This window comes from Diabrotica virgifera, chromosome 8 (assembly GCF_917563875.1).
Source record: "Diabrotica virgifera virgifera chromosome 8, PGI_DIABVI_V3a".
NCBI classification, from domain to species: Eukaryota; Metazoa; Arthropoda; class Insecta; order Coleoptera; family Chrysomelidae; genus Diabrotica; species Diabrotica virgifera.
Window position 1 is genome coordinate 106,631,793 of NC_065450.1, and position 25,059 is coordinate 106,656,851.

General features: G+C 32.9%; 1 protein-coding gene across 4 annotated transcripts in view; it reads right to left on the minus strand.

The window, feature by feature from the left end:
- The window catches only part of LOC114344933 (uncharacterized), a 1,261,996-nt gene that overhangs the window by 1,083,426 nt on the left and 153,511 nt on the right, over positions 1 to 25,059 (minus strand). For all 4 annotated transcript variants that reach the window (XM_050658192.1, XM_050658190.1, XM_050658191.1 and 1 more), the window contains exon 2: positions 10,528 to 10,609. The gene's annotated coding sequence lies outside the window, so the exon portion shown is untranslated. The remainder of the gene's footprint in view (positions 1 to 10,527; positions 10,610 to 25,059) is intronic.

A 25,059-nucleotide genomic window follows, 5' to 3' on the forward strand; every position in this document is an offset into this window, starting at 1 on the left:
CGGTGATCTTTTCCGGATCTGGTGCTACACCTTTATTCGAAATCTTGTGTCCTAAATATAATAGTTCTTTTTTCATAAACTCGCATTTAATTGGATTTAATTTCAGATTTACTTTCCTTAGTCTCTCTAATACCTTCACTAAATTCTGATTATGCTGTTGTAGACTGTTGCCAAAGACTATCAAATCATCAAGATATATAAACATGTTTTCATAATTTAAACCTGACATTGCCATAGTCATGGCTCGTGAGAAACATCCTGGGCTTGTCTTTAACCCCATCGGAAGTCGTGTCATTTGATATTGACCTCTATCGGTTGCGAATGCTGTGTACGGTCTGGACTTAGAATCGAGTTCTATTTGGTAATATCCTTGGTATAAATCTAAATGTGAAAAATATGTTGCTCCTGATAAAGCGTCTAGGATTTCTTCTATGCATGGTAATGGAAATCTGTCATTCTCAATTTTGTTGTTTAGTTGTCTGTAATCTATCACAACTCTCCATTTCTTGTTTCCATTTTCATCGTTTTTCTTTGGCACTATAAGTAGTGGAGATGAGAATTCTGATATTGCATTTTCAATAATCCCGTCTTTTAACATTTTGTCTACTTGTCTATTTATTTCCGTTTTTTGTCCGTGTGGTAATCTATACGGTTTTGTATAAGCAGGTGATACTCCTTTTTGCAATTTTATTTTTGCTTTGTATACGTCCGTCGTTGTGCATGGATCGTTTTCTAAGAAAAACACATCGGAATATTTTACACATATTTTTTCTATTGCTCTTTTTTCCTCTAGCGATAAATTTTTTGTGTTTATTATATTCAAAAGTCTTTCGGCACGACTCACCGATTGTTTTGATTCTCCCATGTGGAAAACGTCGAACTTGTCTAATCTTTCGACCTTCGGTCTAAAATTCTTAACAATTATTTCTCTATCATTGATATTTAATATCCTTATTGGTATTTTTCCGTCGACTGGTTTTGAGACTGTTCCTGCCGAGAAAATTCCTTCCGCTATCTCCTGTGGTATAGTTACAAAATCTCCGTAGTGTGTCCCGATCTCGAAAAAAAATAATTTTTCACATCTCCTAGGTATTATTATCGTATAAATTTCTCCCATAGATAGCATTTTAAAATCTCTTCTCATTCCTTCTACATGTAACGATAATTTTAAGGATTCGTAATCTATTGTAGCAAAATATTGGTATAAAAAATCGCTACCAATAACCCCATCGACTTTATTTGTGAAACTCTTCATAACTGCAAATTCCTGTGTCAACGTTATCTTCTCTGAGTTATCTAATATTTCAAGGTCACACAATAAGGTTCCCCTTGTATATATAGTTTTTCCGGTAACACCTCGCAAGCTAATACGTCGGGTTTTGTTTATGTCGGTGTAGTTTTTATCTAAACATTCTTCAAATAAAACGCTGACTGTTGCGCCAGTGTCAATTAATAGTTTTTTGCGTTTTCCTCTGTAATAAACATTAATATAATTTAATCCACTTGCTGTGGAATTATCTGCCTCCATTTGATGGGCCACGAAAAAAATCTACTTCTTGTATTGTGCTTGTGTGTGGTTGCTCTTGGCGGGGCTGCTCCTCTGTTGCGAAATATGCTCCTGGTGAATTTCTGTTGCTGGGGTTTCTACCTTGCGACCAATTATTATTTCTCCCTCGATGACCATGTCCTGCTCCTCTGTTTCTTTGAGACCTACCTCTGTTATGATATTGTCTTACTTCGTTTCCATTTGTATTTCTATTATTATATGTCTTGTTACCTTCTTTTCTCCTGTCAAAACTATTTTTGTATCCGTTTGTTGTATTTCTTCTTCCGCCTCTATATGTTTTATTCATGTGGTACATTCCTGCAGTTTCCGTTCGAGTTAGCGATTCTTCGTTCTTTGCGCTTGTTATCGCTTCCGCTAAAGTGCTAAAGTTCTTGGCTTTCAAAATTGTCTTTATCTTGTCATTTTTTAAACCGTTAGTAAACACGCTTATTGCAATTTTTTCGTTTACTTTGGCCAGCACTTCTTCTGCATCTCTGTTTCCCTCTGCTTGTGCTATTGTTAATTTAGCCATGAGCTCCTCTAAACTTCTTCCAAATTTTTCTATTGACCTATTCTCTTGTTTCGCTGAGTTGATCTCCGCTGACAGAACAGGGATAGATTGTTTTACTAGAAACTTTTCTTTAATATCGGTTATTAGTGCCGCGTTTGAGTTGTAAGTGGTCTTCAGTCGTAATTTTGCTGCTTGCGTTAGTTTCACCTTCAACAGGTACTTTGTTAGTTGCGGTTTTCCTTCATCATCTAAAAATTCATCGTACAGTTCAATTGCGTCTATGAATGCTCTAATTGATTCTTCGGTGTTTCCTATGTGAGGGATCAGGTTCCCTGCTGTTTTCAGTTCGAATTTCTCTCCCATCTTGTCGTTGTTATGTTCAACTTGTCTTTTCCGTAGTTCTGTTTGGACTTTTCCGATCTTTTCTCCAATTTTTGCAATAATATCTGCAATGAATTTGTCTTCTGCTGCCTTACAGCTGTCACCTTTGTATATTTTATGCACCGTCCTAAACTGTTCCGTGATAGTCCTGAGTTTTTCCACCCATTTATCTGTGATTAGCTTATTTTTCCTTCGTTCTATAGTGTCTTTTGTGAGATTCCTATTTAATATAGTTATATCTTCCAGAATACGTTGAAATCTTTCCTCGAACATAAATTCGGCTTGGCCTGACTACGTTACTCAATAGTATATGGCCTAGTGTCTCGAAGTCTCAATTACTTCGTAAAGCTTATCATTGCCGTTAAGTTTATCAAATATAACAAAATGTAACATATAAAATAATATAATAAAACATAAATGTAAGTAAAATAAAAGGATCAATAATATTGGATAACCGTCAATATTTAAAGTGTCAGTAAATAAGTAAGTGAGTAATTATATAATAAAAAAAAATCAAAATTTCAATATGAAAATAAAAAAAATAGTCATCAACTTACTTCATAAGCAGTTAAACTGTATTGTATTAAAAAGAAAAATTACTCACGAATATGGGTTCATGTGTCTATGCATTTGGTCCTGGATTCTGGGCGTCTAACCTCAGCATCTCCATTGATTTAGATACTTCCTGTCGGATGTGGCGTCAAAGCTGCTTCTTCCATCGTCGATACAGTAGCCATCCGACGATGATTATGGCCAGGCTGAACGATACAATTCCCAAAACTCCCGGGATTGATAGCTTCTCGTTTTCGCCGGTTTCAGCTGTCACACCTCCGCTGTTGCCTGCTTGGTTTATGAAGATCTGTTCCTCTTTTTCTTTATTCTGGTTGTTTCCCATCTTACGTGTAGAGCTGCATACCTCAATCTATATGCGAACCAGAAAACTCCATTCTTTAACTTAAGGCACGGATCGCCATGTGATGTTGGGGGTTGCTGGACGAAGACACTCCCGAACAAACAAACTTAAACTTTCTACATATCTTTATTCTTACAAGGTTAAAGGTAGAGTTACAACTACGTCGACCGACATTATAGTTAGGATAGGTCAAGGTGACCCATATCTCGGTAACTATATCCCCTGACCACGCGCCAGCAGAGTTCAGCGAACACACTGATACAACAATGAATGTCTCAGGTACTCGACCTTCCCACTTATATCTTATTATATTAAAAACAATGCCCATATGTATTACCATATATGGTTATGCTATACGTATTTCAATAATGACGTGTGCTGTGTTTGCAGTCTTGCGAATGAGTTGAATACTTTGAACTTTGCTACTATCGTAATAAATTATACAAATTGCAACTATAATATTGACCTTATTCTTATAACAAATAAATTAGGAAAATTCCGTGAGGGTTGTCGTGTACCATCACAACAAATTGAATACAATTTTAACTAATTGACGAATCGTCTTAAAATTTTTTGTGCAATATACCGAATATTTGACTCAACTTTTCATGCAATATAAAAGTCTTAAGGCCATGTTCGCAAAAGTTATAGCATATTTTTTTTATTTTTGAAATTTTAGTCTTATTTTGCAATTTCCGAAGCAAAAAATGATCGGACCAAAATTCAAAAAGTGCCATTTTAAACCTTGGCTCATCTACGAAAAGAAGAATATTATAAATAAGATATTTAATTACCCTATTTTTACCTGTAACGATTTAAATAAAAAAAATGTCATTTTTGACCCTTATTTGTTAATAACTAAGTTTCTCGTCCAAACTGTGACGGGCATTTTTGTATTTATAATTTATTAGGCATATAGTACCAAGGAAAGAAGTTTGAGGATAAAGAGACTTGGTGGGGGTCAAATGAAGTACAAGGAAAAATAAAAGAGAAGGGAAAATTATATAAAAAGTGGCAAGAAACCAGATCGGACATAGATCTTCAAAACTATATGGTCGCCAAAAAGGTTTACAGCAACAAGACCGAAATCATTAGACCGAAAGCAGTAGACCGAACTCATTAGACCGAAAAGCACTTTACCGAAAGCTCACTAGACCGAACAGCATTAGACCGAAAAGCAGGAGACCGAAAAGCATTATATTGGTAGGGGAGCCCAAGCGGGGATTTTTGTAGTTACTCGAGCGCGTCAGATTATCACATGGGAAGAAATTTGCTACCCTGCAGATGTATCTCTACCATATATTGGCTCTTAACACAGGGGCGTTCGTTAAGGGTGCCCCAAAAAATATCTATCTTTAAAAATACTCGAAATTATCAGATTAAGATAAGGTAAGTTAAGTACATGGCCATCATAAGGAAATGAAAATATAATAAATAATTATTTACACACTTTGACATACTATATTTTCATAATATTTATTTCAAATAATTATTTACACACTTTTACATAGTATATTTTCATTTCGTTCACCCATTATGTCCAATTGGTATTATATATTAAAATAATTATATATTATACAGGGTGTAACAAAAATACAGGTCATAAATTAAATCGCATATTTTAGAACCAAAAATAGTTTGATTGAACCTAACATACCTTAGTACAAATGTGCACATATCCAAAACTATTGGAGATTTTTTATTGAAAATAGACATGTGGCATTCTTATGGCAGGATTTTCTTAAAAAAAAAATAAAGTGAAATTTGTGCACCCCATAAAAATTTTATGGGGTTTTGTTCCCTTAAACCCCCCCAAACTTTTGTGTACGTTTCAATTAAATTATCATTGTGGTACCGTTGGTTAACCACAATATTTTTAAAACTTTTTTGCCTCTTAGTATTTTTTCGATAAGCCATTTTTTTATCGAGATACGGCTTCCTTTTGAATATGTTTACATAAAAATTTTATGGGGGTTTTGTTCCTTTAAACCCCCCAAATGTTTGCATGCGTTTCAATTAAACTGTTATTGCAATACCATTAGTTAAAAACAGTGTTTTTAAAACTTTTTTAAGTATCCTAGTATGTTTTAGATAAGGCACATTTTATTGAGATGTGGCTTCTTTTTTAATATGGTTCAAAATATACCTAAAAATGTAACTTTTCGTATTATTACAGTCTCGATAATCGTACTTAACCATATACAAAATATGTGGTGGATTTGACAAATATTGAAAATATCTCGATAAAAACTGGCTTTTCGAAAAAGTACTAGGAGGAAAAACAGTTTTAAAAACATTGTGTTTTACTAATGGTACCATAATAATAATTTAATTGGGACGTGCACAAAAGTTTAGGGGGGTTTAAGGGAACCGAACCCCCATAATTTTTTTATGGGGAGCACAAATTTTACTATAATTTATTTTTAAGGTGTTCCTGCCATAAGAATGCCACATGTCCATTTTCAATAAAAAATCTCTAATAGTTTTCGATATATTGGAAAAAATCCATTTTCATTTTGTAACTTCAAAGGGCTGTAACTTTTTTTATGTGCACATTTGAACACTATGTGCACATTATGTGTAAGTTAGGTTCAATCGAACTATTTTTGGTCCCAAAATATGTGGTTTAATTTATGACCTGTATTTTTGTTACACCCTATATATTAAAACAATTATACAGTATGTCCCTGTAAGTTGTATCCATATGAAAAACTTTTTTATTATTAATTTTATGAAAAAAAGTTATTCTTTATAAAAAGCTCTGCATGGTTCAAAACCTAAGATTTAACCATCAAATATCAAATTTTTTGAATATTATACGAGGTATGTCAAAAAGTTTGAATTTCGCTAAAGAGTAAAGTAGCTTTATTTCTCACAATATTGAAAATTGCTATTATGAAAAGTTGTTTGGAATTAAAAACTATATTCTAATATGTAATTACATCCTTCTAATTGAAAAAAAAAATTTGAAAAATTATGGATAACTTAACATTATTTTCAGTTATTTCAATTCTGATAACTCTTTTATTATTAATTTTACGAAAAAAAGTGATCCTTAATAAAAAGTTCTGGATGGTCTAAAACCTAAAATACGACCATCTTATATCAAATTTTATCAATTTTGTACGAGGTATGTCAAAAAAGATAAATTTAGATCAAAAGCAAAGTACCTTTATAGTTCAGAATATTTCAATTAGAAGGATGTAATTACATACTGAAACATAGTTTTTAATTCTAAATAACTTTTCATAATAACAATTTTCGATATTGTGAAAAATAAACGTATTTTACTCTTGAGCAAAATTCATATTTTTTGACATACCTCGTATAAAATTGATAAAATTTGATATAAGATGGTTGTATTTTAGGTTTTAGACCATCCAGAACTTTTTATTTGCAATCACTTTTTTTCGTAAAATTAATAATAAAAGAGTTATCAGAATTGAAATAACTGAAAATATTGTTATCGATAATTTTTAAATTTTTTTTTCAATTAGAAGGATGTAATTGCAAATTAGAATATAGTTTTTAATTACAAACAACTTTTAATAATAGCAATTTTCAATATTGTGAGAAATAAAGCTACTTTACTCTGGAGCGAAATTCAAACTTCTTGACATACCTCGTATAATATTCAAAAAATTTGATATTTGATGGTTAAATCTTAGGTTTTGAACCATGCAGAGCTTTTTATAAAGAATAACTTTTTTTCGTAAAATTAATAATAAAAAATTTTTCCATATGGATACAACTTACAGGGACATACTGTATATTAAAATGCCCAATTGATGATAAACGCATTCTTATTTTTGTATGAGATTTTAATGAAATTATAACAAATCAATAATTGGAAGTTCTGCCCGACAAAATACATGCAACGTTTTCGTAGTCTGATGTTCCAAATTTTTAACCTATTCCACAATTAAAACTTTTCCTGTTCCAGTGTTCCCATACATCAGAGTTTGTCCGACTATAAGCTTATAGACACCGTTAAACTATTAACAAATGTTCAGCTTGCTATTAATCAACTTTTTTGGTACGCGGGATCCAGGTCTATTATTAGAAACAGTTAAAATGGTGTTAACGTCACTCTACCCTTAATTTATTTTTACCTTCACTAATTTGTTTAACGGATAAAAATTATTTCATATCAGACTGTACAGAGTAACAATTTACACAGTCTATATACAAAATAATACAAAAAAAGTACAATATACAAAAAGACATTCAAGATCTTAGCATAATATACTTTCCTCCCCTACTATTAAAATGCCCAATTGATGATACACGCATTCTTATTTTTGTATGAGAGTTTAACGAAATTATAACAAATCAATAATTGGAAGTTCTGCCCGACAAAATACATGCAACGTTTTCGTAGTCTGATGTTCCAAATTTTTAACCTATTCCACAATTAAAACTTTTCCTGTTCCAGTGTTCCCATACATCAGAGTTTGTCCGACTATAAGCTTATAGACACCGTTAAACTATTAACAAATGTTCAGCTTGCTATTAATCAACTTTTTTTGGTACGCGGGATCCAGGTCTATTATTAGAAACAGTTAAAATGGTGTTAACGTCACTCTACCCTTAATTTATTTTTATTTTCACTAATTTGTTTAACGGATAAAAATTATTTCATATCAGACTGTACAGAGTAACAATCTACACAGTCTATATACAAAATAATATAAAAAAAAGTACAATATACAAAAAGACATACAAGATCTTAGCATAATTATTGCAATCTTTCTTAATTTATGTACCATTTCGGTCTAATGCCCTTCGGTCTAGTGAGCTTTCGGTAAAGTGCTTTTCGGTCTAGTGAGTTCGGTCTACTGCTTTCGGTCTAATGATTTCGGTCTAGTTGTCGTGTACGCGCCAAAAAGGAAGCGAAAGTAGCAGTAGCAAAAGCTAAAGCAGAAGCGTATTCAAACATATACGATCAACTTGATACCAGGGAAGGCGAAGCAAAGATATATAAAATAGCCAAACAGAGAGCAAAGAAAGCAAGAGATTTTAATCAGATAAGATGTATCCGAGATGAAAATAATAAAATACTAATTCACGAAAAGGATGTCAAAAAGAGATGGAGAAATTATTTTGACAGTCTATTCTATTAAATGAAGAATTTGACAGACAGCCTGTGGAGTTAACGGAGACAGTAACAGCAATGGTTACCAGAATAACAAACGAGGAAGTGGCTCAAGCGCTTCAAAAAATAAAGAATGGAAAAGCAGTCGGACCAGATGATATTCCTGGGGAAGTATGGAGAGCATTGGGAGAGACAGGAACAAGTTGGCTAGCAGGTCTATTTGATAGAATTATGGAAGTTGGACAAATGCCAGACGAATGGAGAAGCAGTATATTAGTACCTGTCTACAAAAACAAGGGAGACATACAACAATGCACAAACTACAGGGCTATAAAACTACTTAGCCACTCCATGAAAATATGGGAGAGAGTAATTGATAGACGGATACGTGAAGAAACCGAAATATCCGATAATCAATTTGGCTTTATTCAGGGCAGATCAACAACAGATGCAATTTTCATTGTAAGGCAACTGATGGAAAAATACAGGAATAAAGAGACCAACGCTCATATGGTATTCATTGATCTTGAGAAAGCATATGATAGTTCCTCGAGAGGTTCTGTGGTTAGAATATGTAAAGATTGTGAGAGATATGTATGAGGGAGTAACAACTAGTGTTAGGACAGGTGTGGGAGAGACTGATAAATTTCAGGTGAAAGTAGGATTGCACCAAGGCTCGGTGCTTAGTCCTTATTTATTCTCATCAGTTTTAGACCAGATAACAGCGAAACTACAGGGTAGTATTCCATGGTGCCTAATGTATGCTGGTGATGTAGTGTTAATAGGAAATAGTGAAAGAGATTTAGAACAAAAACTGGAACAGTGGAGACAAGCTCTGGAGGAAAAAGGTTTAAATCTTAGTAGGACAAAAACAGAGTATTTGGAATGTTCATTTAAAGATGGAGTTACTACAAATAAAATGGAATCTTTGGATGGTGAAATGATTGTGAAAAGTAATAGTTTTAAGTACCTAGGATCGGTATTACAGAGTAATGGAGAAATAGATGGAGATGCATGCAGTAGAATTAGGGCTGGATGGATGAAGTGGAAAGAAGCGAGTGGTGTGTTGTGTGACAGAAAAATTCCAATGAAGCTGAAGGGAAAATTCTATAAAACAGCCATAAGACCGGCTATGATGCACGGAACTGAATGTTGGGCAGTGAAAAAGAAAGAGGAACAACGAATGAATGTGGCGGAAATGAGAATGCTTATATGGATGAGTGGAGTGACAAAGAAGGATAAAATTAGAAATGAGTATATTAGGGGAAGTCTAGGTGTGGCACCAATTGATGCCAAAATGAGAGAGCATAGGTTAAGATGATTTGGTCATGTTCAACGTCGAGACGTTAATCACCCAATACGAAGAATAGCTGAAGGGCAGATTCCTGGAAGGAGTAGGAGAGGAAGACCAAAGAAGACCTGGGGGGAGACGATAAGGCAGGACACGTTGGTAAAGGGGATTAACATTGATATGACCCAAGATAGAATTGTGTGGAGAAATGCAATTAGGGAAGCTGACCCCGCATAGGGATAAGGCAAAGAGAATGATGATAGTACTAAAAATCCATTTGCAACCTGGCTGCTCAAGTGTCCCGACAAAAACCTTATTTCTCTGGACTTTATGTGGTCCAAGTTATATGCTTCTACCATTAAATGCACAATAATTCTTATAATATTTGCATATTTGCACGAAACTGCCGCATATAGGTACATGTGAAGATACATCGATTATCGCGCTATTAGTCACATATGTATAGTCGCCATTTTGAATGTCTGCCATTTTTGTAAAAGTCAAAATCTGAGATGGCCTATCTAAATTTGAACCTTTATATGTGAAGTATATGTGGTCCAAATTATATGCTTCTATCATTAAATGCACAATTCTTATAATATTTGCACTAATCTGCCGCACTAACAGCAAAAATATTATTTTGCTATATTTTTACTAGAGGTTTCATAAGTTCGCGGAATTAATAGCGCCATTAGACAAACAAAAACAAAGTGACAGAGATAAGATATGATAAGAAGTTCTCTTTAAAAATTATCATCTATCAATATAAAACAAGCCGAAAAACACCTACCTTACTGAACGTTGGTTTTCAGTGGCGTGGAGTCGAGGGCAACACCCCTCGAAACGATATAACGATAATCTGGATGAGGAAACTGAAAAAAAAAAAAGAAATATGTGTAACGTATGTAGTTAAATGACAAAATTTCAGCAAAAAAAAATATTTAAAAAAGGTTATTTTTTATCGATCTGATTTCCCACTGTATTTTTTTTGTATTAGGTACATGTACTAGCCGCACAATCGTTCACAAGACACCAATAGTGCGTTATAAATTTGTAAACATATTACAAAGTTGAATCATACTTTCTATTTCAATGTGTAGCATATTTCTAAATTTTTGTACTTCAGCCAAGTAACTTCTCGCTCACACATTTCAAGCACAGTAAAATATATTCCATTTATATAGTAAACGACGAATGTTCACCTCTTAAAATCTCGTATATATATATATATATATATATATATATATATATATATATATATATATATATATATATATATATATATATATATATATATATATATATATTGATGCACGTTAAGTTGTGACTTCCGGTATACAGAAGAGGCCGTCCGACTTCCACCTTTTCTACTAGGAATTATTTTTTAAAAATTGTGTATTTGGTAAAAGGGGGGCTTATAAAATGGGTCTACCTATTGAGGGGAAAGGATTTACCACAATAAATTTTGTATATATATACGTATATACCGAAGCGTACAGCATACGTTATGGCTTCCATATATAGGGTAGTTCAAGGTGCGTTGTCACTTCCAGCGATGTTGTCATATTTTGGAAGTCACAACGACTCGTCTGCTGATTTACCTCTTACTTTAAGCGTAATGTGTGATCTTTTGAAACTTTTACTGTGAATACAGTTGTGAATGCAGTTCTATGTTTTACAGTTGTCTATTTAAATTAAAAGATTGATATTCTTTTGATTAGACAGGTTTACAAAAAAAATACATTTCGGAATATTTGACGAAACCATATGACTAGGGGTTTTTGGAGTCGCTGGTCACGAATCCGGGGTCCGCTGACCTCTATAACGTCAGGTAATGGTCATCTCAAGGTCAAATCAAGATAAACCGACAGTCGCTCTGAAAAAGTATATTAGGGGGTTTTTGTGGTCGCTGATGACGAATTTGTGTCCGCTGACCTCTATCACGTCTAGCTCAAGGTCATTTCGAGGTCAAATCAAGATAAATCGACAAGATCGCTCTGAAAAAGTATATTAGGGGGTTTTTGGGGTCGCTGATCACAAAACTGGGTCCGTTGAGCTCAACCGCGACAGGTAAAGGTCATTTCAAGGTCAAATCAGTTTTGTGGACTTGTCCTGATTTGGCCTTGAAATGACCTTTACCTTACGTGGTAGAGCTCAACGGACCGCAGTTTTCATGATCAGTGACTCCAAAACCCCTATATTTTCAGAACGATTGTGTCGATTTATGTTGATTTGACCTTGAACTCGACGTGATAGAGGTCAGCGGACTCCTGATTCGTCACCAGCGACACCAAAAACGCCCTAATATACTTTCTCAGAGCGACTGTCGATTTATCTTGATTTGACCTCGAAATGACCTTGAGCTAGACGTGATAGAGGTCAGCGGACACAAATTCGTCATCACCGTCCTTTTAATTTTTGATGTACCAATAATAATGTGTAATAAGAAAATTAAATGGCTAAATACACCAGGTGGGGTTGAGCCGCTAAAAAGCTATCTAGATCCATCTTTTAAGAGCAGATTAGTCCCAGTCTGCTACTCGATACTATTGACTGTGCTTCTCCATTTCTTTCTATCCTCTGTCTTTTTCTGCTAGTCTCTAATTCCTGCCCTATATAAATTTTCCTTTACTTCCTGTAACCATTTATTCTAGTTCCTCCGTGTCTCCTAACTCCGGGTTTCCATTGTAAAATTGAGTTTATAGTTGTTACGCTACCTGCTCTCCATATATGCCCCAACCATCTAACACTGTGCTGAAATCTGAAAATCTGGAATAATATCTACCCGAGTCAGAAACATTTTTTTTAATATATGAAAATAGTTATTTATGAAACAGTTCGTGAAGTATGCTTTTTACGAATGGACGTGATGTTTAGAGCACGAGCGACAACGGAGCGAGGACATAACAATTTGCCGATATCGTTCTCGATCTTGTGCGGCATGTAACAATTGATCTGCTGATAAGCCAGTCCATTGACGAAGGTTTCGGAGCCATGAATATTTCTTTCGACCAATTCCACTTTTTCCGTCGATCTTTCCATTGAGTATTAACTGCAGCATCCTGTATCTGCTACCTCTCATTATATGCCCCAGATATTCAAGTTTTCTTTTTTATCATCTTCATTAAGTCACCTTCGCCTTGACCTACTCTATTTAAGACTTCTCTGTTTGAAATGCGTTGAACCCAAGATATTCTGAGCATTCTACGATACGACCACATCTCAAAGGCTTCTAATTTGTTCATCATGTTAACCTTCATGATCCAGGTTTCACATCCATATAGTATTACAGGATACACATAACATTTTAGGAACTTGATTCTTAGTTGTAAGTTCAGCTGAGAGTTGCTGAGAATAGATCTAAGTTTCATAAATGCTCCTCTTGCAATTCCTATACGAGTTTTAATTTCTTCATCCGGATTTAGTGTCTCGTTTATCCAACATCCTAGGTATTTAAAATGATTAACTTTTGTTATTGATTCATCATTGACAATTAGTTGCATAGGGCCGACGTCTTGTTTACTAACCATAAGTAACTTTGTCTTTGTTGCATTTATGTTAAGTCCGTTATTGGAGACATATCAGATCAGGAGAGATATCAGATCAGTAGACAATTACAATGGTTTTGAATTGTCGTCATGGAAATGGAAACCAATATCGTCGTCGTGGTAACCCATTATACTTAGGTATTGAAAGTTTGCTTTTGACTACCTTGTCAAAGAATTGATTTGTGTATTTTCACTTCTAAATAAAAATTGATATAACTCTATTTTTTTGTGGCTTTTTTCCAAACGTCATCCCTGCACTCGACTGCTTGCCCGAGCTCCGCTATCGCGTCGTTCGGGTCAACGGCAGTCTCGTGCGTGAAAATGTTACTTTCCGCACTAGTTAGGAAAATAACTATTTTATGATGTCGATATTTTCCGAGTTGTGGGGGAAAATAGTGACAGTTAGAGTTAGAGCATAACTATTGAATTGTCTCGTTAATAATGAGTTTTACGATAAAAATGTAGATACCTATACAAAAATAGAACTTAGTAGATAGAATTCACTTTTACATAATTTTGATCTCTTTCATTTTTTTACGAATATTTAAAATTGTTTCAAATATGATTTCCTACAATTTCTTTTTGACAATTTTTGTCGTGCCGTTGATATTTTCCGAGTTAAACTGGAATATATTAAAAAGAGGGCATAGGCGTAACCAGGGGGCGGTTTTGTGGGTTGTAACCCCCCCATTGGGATGTACTTTGAGCTCTATACGCTTAACACCATAGCCCTCAGAGACCTTCCACTAGTTGTAACCCCCCCCTTTCAGGTAGTTGTAACCCCCCTTAGGATCATCCTGGTTACGCCTATGAAAGAGGGGGAGCATAATTATTGAATTGAATCTTGTTTTCGAGCTGCCCCAAATTTTATAATTCTAACCTTTAGGAGAGGTCAATAGTGGTATAAATTTAAAATTGCGACTGAATTCCGCTGAAGCGTTAGCCGTCATTTTGATTTTAAAGGAGAACCGTTAATGCTAAATACCTCAACTATTTTCAACTTTTTTGCTCTACTTTATAGTAATGAGCAGTAATATTTATAATAATGTAATAGGTAGAAAGACTGTTTAACGCGCTCTATCTGAATCTGCGTTCCATTGTGTACAGATGGGCAACCGCTTTTTGGTACGAAAATATTGATTAGCAATTAAATTTAAGCATGAATTGTAATTTCGATTCCAAATATCGAATTCCGAATTCCAATTGTGAGTTCTTTCAAAAATCGTGCAGCATATGGGGAATGAGCTAAGGCTCTGGGAATCATCTTGTAATGATTCGCTTATATTAAATCTTTTGCTCACTCTGCTTTGTATAACCCTGTTCAAAACATTTCCTATTTGGGATGATAATTGCTGGTCCTGAAAACGATAATCTTGATTGTAATACAAAAAAAAACCTGTTCATTTTTATAAATTTAACGTAAAAAATATTTAGTCATCATTATCATCATCAATGGCGTCATGGCGTTATAACTCTTCGAGACTCGTTGCCACATTTTTTATTATTTAAATCAATACAGATGTCCACGATGTGATATTTGATACCGTTCACGTTATCAACACAAGTAATAAAAATTTAATGTGTTCCTCGGTCGATGATAGAAATGTCACATCAGCAACTTGTTAATTATTGTGTTTTGACTGGAATAAGGATGTGAATTTTAACCGAATTTTTAACGTGCATACAATGTGCACATACAGTTTTTTTGGTTTATGCTTATTTTTTATTATAATAAATATGTTGATTTTCACCCATTCTTGAGCAAAAATTTGGTTGTTTTGATTTCTGAGTAATACTAAAAAGTCAAAAATCGTTATAACTAAAAAAACTCGACAGAGTTATGCTCGAAAAACTCATAAGCTAATAAAATATTTTTGATCTTTTTGATTCACATGATTCACTGAGCGTTGGCTTATTTTTAAATATTTTTCCTTATTTTTTTTTAATTCATTGAATTATAGTGAATAAATATGCTTATTTAATTTAAAAATAAAATAATATTATCCTCTTCTTCTTGATGTGCCTATCCGTGACAAATGTTGGCGATCATCATGGCAATCTTCACTTTATCTGTAGCAACGCGGAAAAGCTGCACAGATGTTGTGTTAAACCAGGTTCTAAAGTTCTTTTAACCTGTATGTTCTTCTTCTTCCTGGACCTCGCTTTCCAAATATTTTTTTCTCATAGGATGGCTTGTAGGAGGGCATATCTGGATTCATTTCGCATAATGTGTCCAAGTTATTCCAACTTTTGAGATTTGATGGTGGTTAATACTTCTCGGTTTTTCCCCAATCTTCTATAAGGACCTCCTCATTTGTGACCCGATCAGTCCATGGGATTTTAAGAATTCTATCATACGTTCAAAAAAATTTTAAAAAATATGTTTGAAATATTTATTTCAAACTCGATGCTCACCCCACCTTAAGGATAGCTATGACACGATTTTAATAGGCAAGCCATGCAAGTCGTTTTTGTCTATGCATGAAATTTATTTAAAAAAAAAAACGTTTTATCCGGAAAGCAGATGGGTGCAGGTCGACATAAATATATTCGGATCTTAGACTATAACCGTGTTAGTAGGAAATTGTTTGTAGTTTCGTAGAGTTTTGCTATCAGCCGTTGATGATTTGCTGATGAACGCTACTCGTGTTATTTCTTTCCGTTTATGTTCACAAGAGCATGTGTTAACAAGTAATTGGACTTCGTAAGTCCTAGGTTTTCATCCAAAGTAATCGAAAGTAGAACTGGAAGTCGATATTTGAACTCTTCGAGTAACTTTGCGTCGATTCATATTGGGACCGTGCAAGTTCGGCAAAGCGACCCCTATATCTATACTCTGTACTATTATTCGCACTTTTAATTATATTGGCCAATTATATTAGTCCTGTTTACTGGATAATTGTCAAGGCCATAGTCCAAAAAAATAATAAGAAGAAAAAATAAGATGCAGGTTATGTCATGAAAACATCAACAATTGTATGTAGTAAATAAGATTAGTTATTAAAATGCAGTACTGCAAGCAAAATACAATTAATTAAATTTACCTTTATATAATAATTGCATATCATATCAATATTGTGGAGCAATATATAATTTTTCTGCTTCATTGACAGAAGGTATGAAATATACGTCAATTTGACAATTTCAATTGACAATATGAATTATTTAAGATAGTTGCAATATTTCTCCGCGACTCGCGCAGGGTCTTTTCTCGTTTCCCTTTCCAAGTACTTGCACACCGCGAATAGGATTTTACTAATTTTGGATCATCTTCATTTACATTCATATCATACTTTGAGTCACTTTAAAACAGGTACTTGCGGTTGCAACTCTAAAACTGAAGTCTGATGTCAAATTACTCATCTTTAATACCATCCTTGTGTTATAAGCTTTCATTCGAAATCTCATTATTTGTCATTATATCTTCTTCTTCTTCTACAAACCCAAATTGAGCCTTGGCCTCCTTTATTTTTTGCCTCCACCCTTGCCTGTCTGTGGCTGCTCTTCTCCATACACGGACTCCTAATTTGTCATTATATCTGTATTAATACGGAGAAGTTGTATGCAGGAGGACAGACGCAAAGACACTTATGAAACCGGAAGTATATATTTATTCTCGCCTTGCGAAAGCTCGTCGAATAATATATCACTTTTACTATTCCGGTGACTTTAAAACAGTACTTCCGGTCGCATTTCTAAAACCGGAAGTTCTTGGTCAAATTTCTCACCTTTAGTACCATCCTTGGACTATAAGTTTTCATTCGACACTTCATTTGTCATTCTACCTGGTACAGTGACGGAGGAGTTATATTTGCGGTCAGGCAGACCGACGGACCTAATTGCTCATCTTTAGCACCATCGTTGGATTATAATCGTTCATTCGAAACCTCATTTGTCATTTTCCCTGGCATAATGACGGAGTATTTACATTCGCGCTGGCACGGACAGATGAACAGACAGCCTTGGTCAAATGTTTCATCTTTAGTACCATCCTCGGTTATAAGCTTTCATTCGACACCTTATTTGCGTCAGACAGACCGACGGACCAAATTGCTCATCTTAAGTACCATCGTTGGATTATAACCGTTCATTCGACACCTCATTTGTCATTCTACCTGGCATAATGACGGATTAGTTACATTCGCAGTTGGACGGACAGATGGGCAGACAGTCTTGGTCAAATTTATCATCTTTACTACCATCCTTGGTTATAAGCTCTAATTCGACACCTTATTTGTCATTCTACCTGGTACAGTGACGGAGGAGTTATAGTTGCGGTCAGACATACCGACGGACCAAATTGCTCATCTTTAGTACCATCGTTGGATTATAACCGTTCATTCGACACCTCATTTTTCATTCTACCTGGCATAATGACGGAGTAGTTACATTCGCGGTCGGACGGACAGATGGACAGCCAGCTTTGGTCAAATTTATCATCTTTAGTACCATCCTTGGATTATAAGCTTTCATTCGACAACTTTTTTCGGCAAAATTATTTCTTGGGGATTTTGTGTCCGGGATTTTTTGTGGGGATATTTTGTCCAAAAAAAATTGTAGGGATTATCTGTCCGGGATTTTTTGTCCAGGGATTATTTGTGGGGATTACTTGTGGGGATTTTTTGTGGGGATCTTTTGTCCGGGGATAATTTGTGGGGATTTTTTGTCCGGGATTATTTGTCCGGGGATTATTTGTCCTAGCTTCTCAAGCAGACATTTCCGTTCAAGCAGAATTTTTAGTCACAATACATCAATGTTAAATATTATTAGAACAAGGTTACGGTGTCACGTTTCTTTTAATGACCGACACACATATTTTATTTTAATTACGGATCCCACATTTTGCTAAACAGTTGAGAATGTAGTAGAAACATCAAACTTAAGAAACATATTTTTATTACCTACTGCTGATAAATTAAACAGTATCAAATATCACTCGTTGACATCTCTGTATTAATTTTAAATAATAAAATATATGTAGTTTTGTATTCTAAAATATTTGGAAAAAATACCTATGTATTTTTTTTTCATTTACACATCATTTTAAGGGAGTGTCCGTTGAAGAGTACAGGTTCAATATTATCGGCAAATGAGTTTTGTCTTAAATACCGTCCGTATAGAGGAGGTGTCCGTTAAGGAGATAGGCGCAAAATCTTGGTAAAATGCTAATTAAATGCACTAATTTTTTTCGAATTCTGAGAAAACTAATAAGTATTTTTGAAAAATTTAAACGCAGAATGGAATATTACATTATTACCGAGGGCCGAAAGTTTCTGAAAACTTATATAATGTTTATTTTAATAAGATAGCGGGATAAAAAAACAAGAGAAAAGTTAGTGTGATTTTTAATTTCGAATATTTCATTATCAAGAAACTTTTTGTTTATTCTAAGGGACTTTCGGTCCTCCGCAATAATAATCTTTCATTCTGGGTGTAAGTTTTAAAAAGTATTTATTAGTTTTCTCAGAATTCGTAAAAAATGAATGCATTTAAATAGCATTGGACCGAGATTTTGCGCCTACCCCTTGAGAGAGTTTACTGTATTTCATATTATTACTAGAATTTATTACTTTAAACTTTTTATCGCTCTTTTTTCGTGTATTTAATTCCATTCATTCCCTAATTGTACATTCAATTTTTTGTATATTTTTACACGTTTTTACTTGGGTCAAAAAATACGCAATTTTCGGAAATTTCGTTAAATGAGAACATTTACCTACATTTCTTGTATTTAAGCTTTTAATAAGATTTTTAAAAATAATTTAGATTATTTAATAGATACATTCACCGGCACGAAAAACGGGCACCCCAAAAAATGGGTCATTTTTGATGGCTCGTATCTCCTAAACCTATTCTCTGATTTAAGTATTTCTTTAATATGTTATAGCCTTATTCTTTAACTATATCGCTGTAATAATATTGTTTCTAGACAGGTAAATTATCATTGTATACTGGGCGTACCAATCAAACTGTTTTTTTTCCAATTTTCACAACACCCTGTGGAATATTCTAGCCTTTATACAATATTGAAATTAAAACCCACCTATAGCCCCAGGTTTTCTTAACGTTCTGTTTGTTATTCATTCGCTTATGTTGGATAATAAAAAAGTTAGGGACTTTAACAACTAAACATGTTCTTTATCAATACATGGTGTTTCTAAATAAGTGCGACAAACTTTAAGGGGTAATTCTGCATGAAAAAATAATGATCGTTTACTTGATAAAGCTATGTCCGCAAATGCTTGCAAATATAAAATTCTTTTGCCAAACGATAATTATTTTTTCATGCAGAAATTACCCCTTAAAGTTTGTCGCACTTATATTTAGAAACACCTATATCGATAAAGAACATGGCTAGTTGTTAAAGTCCTTAACTTTTTTATTATCCAACGTAAGCGAATGAATAAAAAAAAAGAATGTTAATAAAACCTGGAGCTATAGTTAGGCTTTAATTTAAATATTTTATAAAGGCTAGAATATTCCACAGGGTGTTGTGAAAATTGAGAAAAAAACCCAGTTTGATTGGTACACCCGGTATACAATGAAAATTTACCTGTCTATCAACAATATTATCATAGCTATATTGTTAAAGAATAAGGCTATAACATATTAAAAAAATTACTTAAATCGGACAACAGGTTTGGGAGATACGAGACATAAAAAATTACCCATTTTTTTGGGGTGCCCGTTTTTCGTGCCGGTGAGTGTAGATTAAATTGGAAGTTCATTGTAAAAAAGGAAGTAAACAAAAACACGAGAAAAATGAATTTATATAAGTAAATAGGTAAGTAAATATTATAGATTAAAATAAGTACAGAAAATATATAATTATAGAGATATATAATCACTTATTGTACCTTCATTTAAGGCTAACTTTAAAAGTAAAGCAGATCTGCTATTATTCATGTTTAAAAACAAAAGGCACACAAAACACTAAGTACGATTAGGACCGCGAATCTACAACAGATAAATGTCTGGAAACCGTTACACAGGGTTGCCAAAAAACGGAAGTCACACCGAGCGGTGTGGTATACGGAAGACGCTACGCGTTATGTACATAACCTGTATAGTAGCACGGGAGCGACACTAGCGCTGGTGATATACCGTCGAACTAAAATCTGATCTTATGAGTATGTTAGATACGATATGACTTCCAGCGAAATTTTTAATATAAGCCTTCCGATACCATCTAGTAGCCAAATTCGTAAAAATATAGGCAAAACGTTGTGACTTCCGAAATCGGAAGTCATAACGGTATATATGAAGTAACAACGTATTACGAGAATCTACTTTGGAAGTCACATGGATACATGTATCAATATATATATATATATATATATATATATATATATATATATATATATATATATATATATATATTTGTTTGTACAAATATTATCGACCGTACTGTGTTAAATAGTAATGTTTGAATAACGGCAATTCGGTCAGTTAAAAGAAAACTCTATTTGTTTTTAAGTCTCAATATTTCGTCACTATTTGGTGACTTCTTCAGGAGAAAAATGCAAATTTATTAATATTAGACATGGACAAACTTAAATATTTCGATACTTACAACTATAAGAGTAAAAATTTAAATTTCTTAACATTATTTTGAAAAGTGATTTAGAAAATGACAGATTTTATTTTGACTTATTGGGGAGTTACGGTAACTGCAATATATTTTATATTGATAGAATGTTATCTGATATATACAATTTTTAGTGAATAGGTCAAAGTAAAAAAGGAAATTATACATTTACGAAATTTTAAGGTGGAAAGGTAATAGTAGAAAACTAAGAAAGGGCCTAGAGTAAGTTAAATTGATTTATAAAATGTAATTGATGGTACTTCATGAGTTAGTGTAAGACTGGTATTTAGAAATTTAAATAAAATTGAGGTAGATTAACTATTAGAAGATAAATTGGGTAATTTGTTTATTTAAATGTTATGTATTAGTTAGAATATTACAGTAGATATTACTCAAATGGTTAGTGTCAGTCTTATAATTAATTGATTCTGGAGTTTTGTTAATATGTACCATCTCAAGGAAAAGTCGCTTTTTATAATTATCAACTTGTTCCAATATTTTTACATTATTAAAATCAAATTTATCTCCTGTATTTATGTGGTGATCTACTAAGGCACAACAGTTTTTTCTTATATTGCAGTCACGTTTATGTTGAGTGATATTGAGACTTAAAACTTATATTTCATAAATATTGAGACTTAAAACAAATAGAGTTTTCTTTTAACTGACCGAATTGCCGTTATTCAAACATTACTATATATATTTGTACAAATATTTTCGACCGTACTGTGTTATAGTGGTTTGAAGTTTCAGCAATTCGGTCATGTGAAATAAAATTCTATTTGTTATTTCTCAATATTTCGTCACACTTTTGTGACTTCTTCAGGAGAAAACTGTAAATTTATTAAGATTAGAAATTAACAAAAGCTAAATATTTAGTTACTTACAACTATAAGAGTATTAATTTAGATTTTTTTTTGAACATATCGTAAGGGACATTGACTTAATTTTGATTTTGACATTTATTATTTCGGAGTTATGGTAACTGCAATAAATTTTATTTTCATAGAAGATTGTCTGATATTTAAAATTCTTTTTTTAATAATGAATAGGTCAAAGTAAACCAAAGAAAATATTAACGGAATTTTAAGGTGGAAAAGTATGATTAATAGTAGAAAAATTTTAGAAAGGGACTAGAGTATATTAAATTGATCTATAAAATGTAAGTGATGGTACATAGTGATTTTTCTACTATTAATCATACTTTTCCACCTTAAAATTCCGTTAATATTTTCTTTGGTTTACTTTGACCTATTCATTATTAAAAAAAGAATTTTAAATATCAGACAATATTCTATGAAAATAAAATTTATTGCAGTTACCATAACTCCGAAATAATAAATGTCAAAATCAAAATTAAGTCAATGTCCCTTACGATATGTTCAAAAAAAATCTAAATTAATACTCTTATAGTTGTAAGTAACTAAATATTTAGCTTTTGTTAATTTCTAATCTTAATAAATTTACAGTTTTCTCCTGAAGAAGTCACAAAAGTGTGACGAAATATTGAGAAATAACAAATAGAATTTTATTTCACATGACCGAATTGCTGAAACTTCAAACCACTATATATATATATATATATATATATATATATATATATATATATATATATATATATATATATATATATATATACATATATATATATATATATATAAGTTAACGACCCATATTCCGCAACATCAGCTGTAACACGGTAATCACCGTGAGAAGAGGAAGTCCCTGAACCAGAGAAACGCTGATGAAGACATCATACGTTCATAGTTGTCAAAATATCACATTTTCATTTCTTAGTTTAAAATTATAATTGTTTAGTTCAGTTTCTGCCTTCGTATTCTAAAGACCTACTTTTAGAGTTAAATAAATACTTTTTAAAAAGGGACTTTCGGAAAGATTTTATATTTCTGGCGCAGTCAGTAGGATAGTCAAACGGGCGTTAGTGAATATAACTCTCGGTTCGTTTTTACGATTTTTTTGACTATTCGAACAGTTTTCGCGAAGTGAATTCCAGTTGGGCGAATTGAGTAACCTGACGAGAAGATTCGTACCGGAGAGACTTTCAAGCGAATATTGTGAGTGTCTCGACCCAGTTCCGAAGCAGTTCCATGGACAAGATCGCTACATTACTGTAAGTGTTTAATGCCATATAGAGAGCCTAATTTAACACTAGATTCTGATTATTCAGACAGTAGCAACTCAGATACAGATTCTGACTCAAATTTAACTAATTTAGCTAATTTACCTTTTAATAAAAATAATATAAGTTTTTCGAAAATATTAGAATTAAATAATAAATTTAAAATGGCTGTTCCACAAGTTCCTCAACTAAAGAAAGAATACTTAGATATGATTCCAGATTTTGAAGGGAATCACACGTTACTTCCTAGATTTTTAGAAATTTCCGAAAAACTTGTAACCAAATTTTATAATGCTACAGATGTGAATGATTTTCAAAATGAATATTTGATGTCAAGCATAATTGCAAAAATAAAAGGCGAAGCCGCAGTTAATATTTCTTCTTGTAATCTTAGAACTTGGCAAGATTTAAAAAATGCTTTAATTAATTCTTATTCAGACAAAAGAGATATTTATACTCTAAGCATAGAAATTTCAGATTTGAAACAAGGCAATAATGAATCCCCATTTGATTTTTATAACCGAATACAAAAATTATTAAATCTTCAAATATCTGTCTTGACCTCAAAAACTGAACATGCTGCTGAAATTAATATTCTTGGTAGCTTTTTCCGAAATTTAGCATTAAGAGTTTTGTTACGTGGGTTAAAGGAACCTCTTGGTACCTTAATGCGTACAAAGATTCCACCAGATTTAAATTCTGCGTTAGGCATCCTCACAAAGGATTTTCAGATATACCTAGACCAAAATAATTCTTTTCAAAGCAAAAATCACAAATCTTATCAAAATAATAATTATTCGTCTAGACCAAAATCAAATTTCCGACAAAACCAACAAAATAATTATCAACCCCAAATTCAATATCAACCCCAAACTCAATATCAACCAAGGAACCAATTTCCAATACAGAGAAATACTATGGATCCTCCGAATCCCCAACCGAATCCTCAAAATATGAGACAAAATAATCAAAATAATTATTTCCAAAATAATCCTAGTACAAGTAGGAATTTTAATCGAAACTCCAATGTATTCCAGCCAAATCCAAACAGAAAATTCTCAAACCCTACTCCAATGACTATAACAACCAATAATACTTTCAGACCATCACAAAACTTCCAAAATAGGACTCGTTTACGTAACCCCAATAATTTCGCAAGCCAAAATATTATTCCGGAAGAACTGCATAACATAGATAATACAGACTGTCCTGAAAGTTCATCCCAAGAACCTTTTTTAGAAGAGATAGCCTCGGAAGAAAACCAGAGCATGTAGAATTATTAAACTTAACTAACAAAGAATGTGAATTGCCGTACATAATTTTCCCTGAGCATAATTTAAAAGTCCTTATAGATACTGGGAGCAATAAATCTTTTATTACACCAAAAATAGGTGAAAAATATTTTAAAAATTCAATATTTAAAAAACCATTTCAAATTTCCACTGCTCTTGGAACTACTAAGGAAAATTTCTGTACCGTAATTCCGTCTTCCTCTATATTTAGGCATAAAAAGCCAATAAAATTAACTTATCATATTTTTTAAGTTTCACGATCATTTTGATTGCTTATTAGGATTAGATAATTTAAAACTATTACAAGCAAATATCGATTTAGTAAATAATTTATTAAGAACACCTTGTTGTTCAATTAAAATTAACTATTATAGTCCGAGCGCTGACAGCACGAATTGTATAGTAGTGTCTCCACGTTCCGAACAAGTAATTAAATTAAATATAAAAAATATAGAAAATGGTGACGTTATCGTACCTTATACAAAAATAGGGAAATTAGAAATTCCCCAATGTCTTACTAAAGTTGTTAATAAAGAAGCTTTATGCACTATTACTAACTCATCAGAGTCACATTTTAAAGTTAATTTAACTTCACCAATAGAAGTTGAAAAGTTCGATGAATACGAACAAATAAATCATCCTAATCTTAATTCTATTTATGCCGAAAAATTCAAATTTGATATTTCTAAAATCCGCACGGAACATAATATGAATACCGAAGATCGGAATTCAATTTTAAAGCTAATAAGAGAAT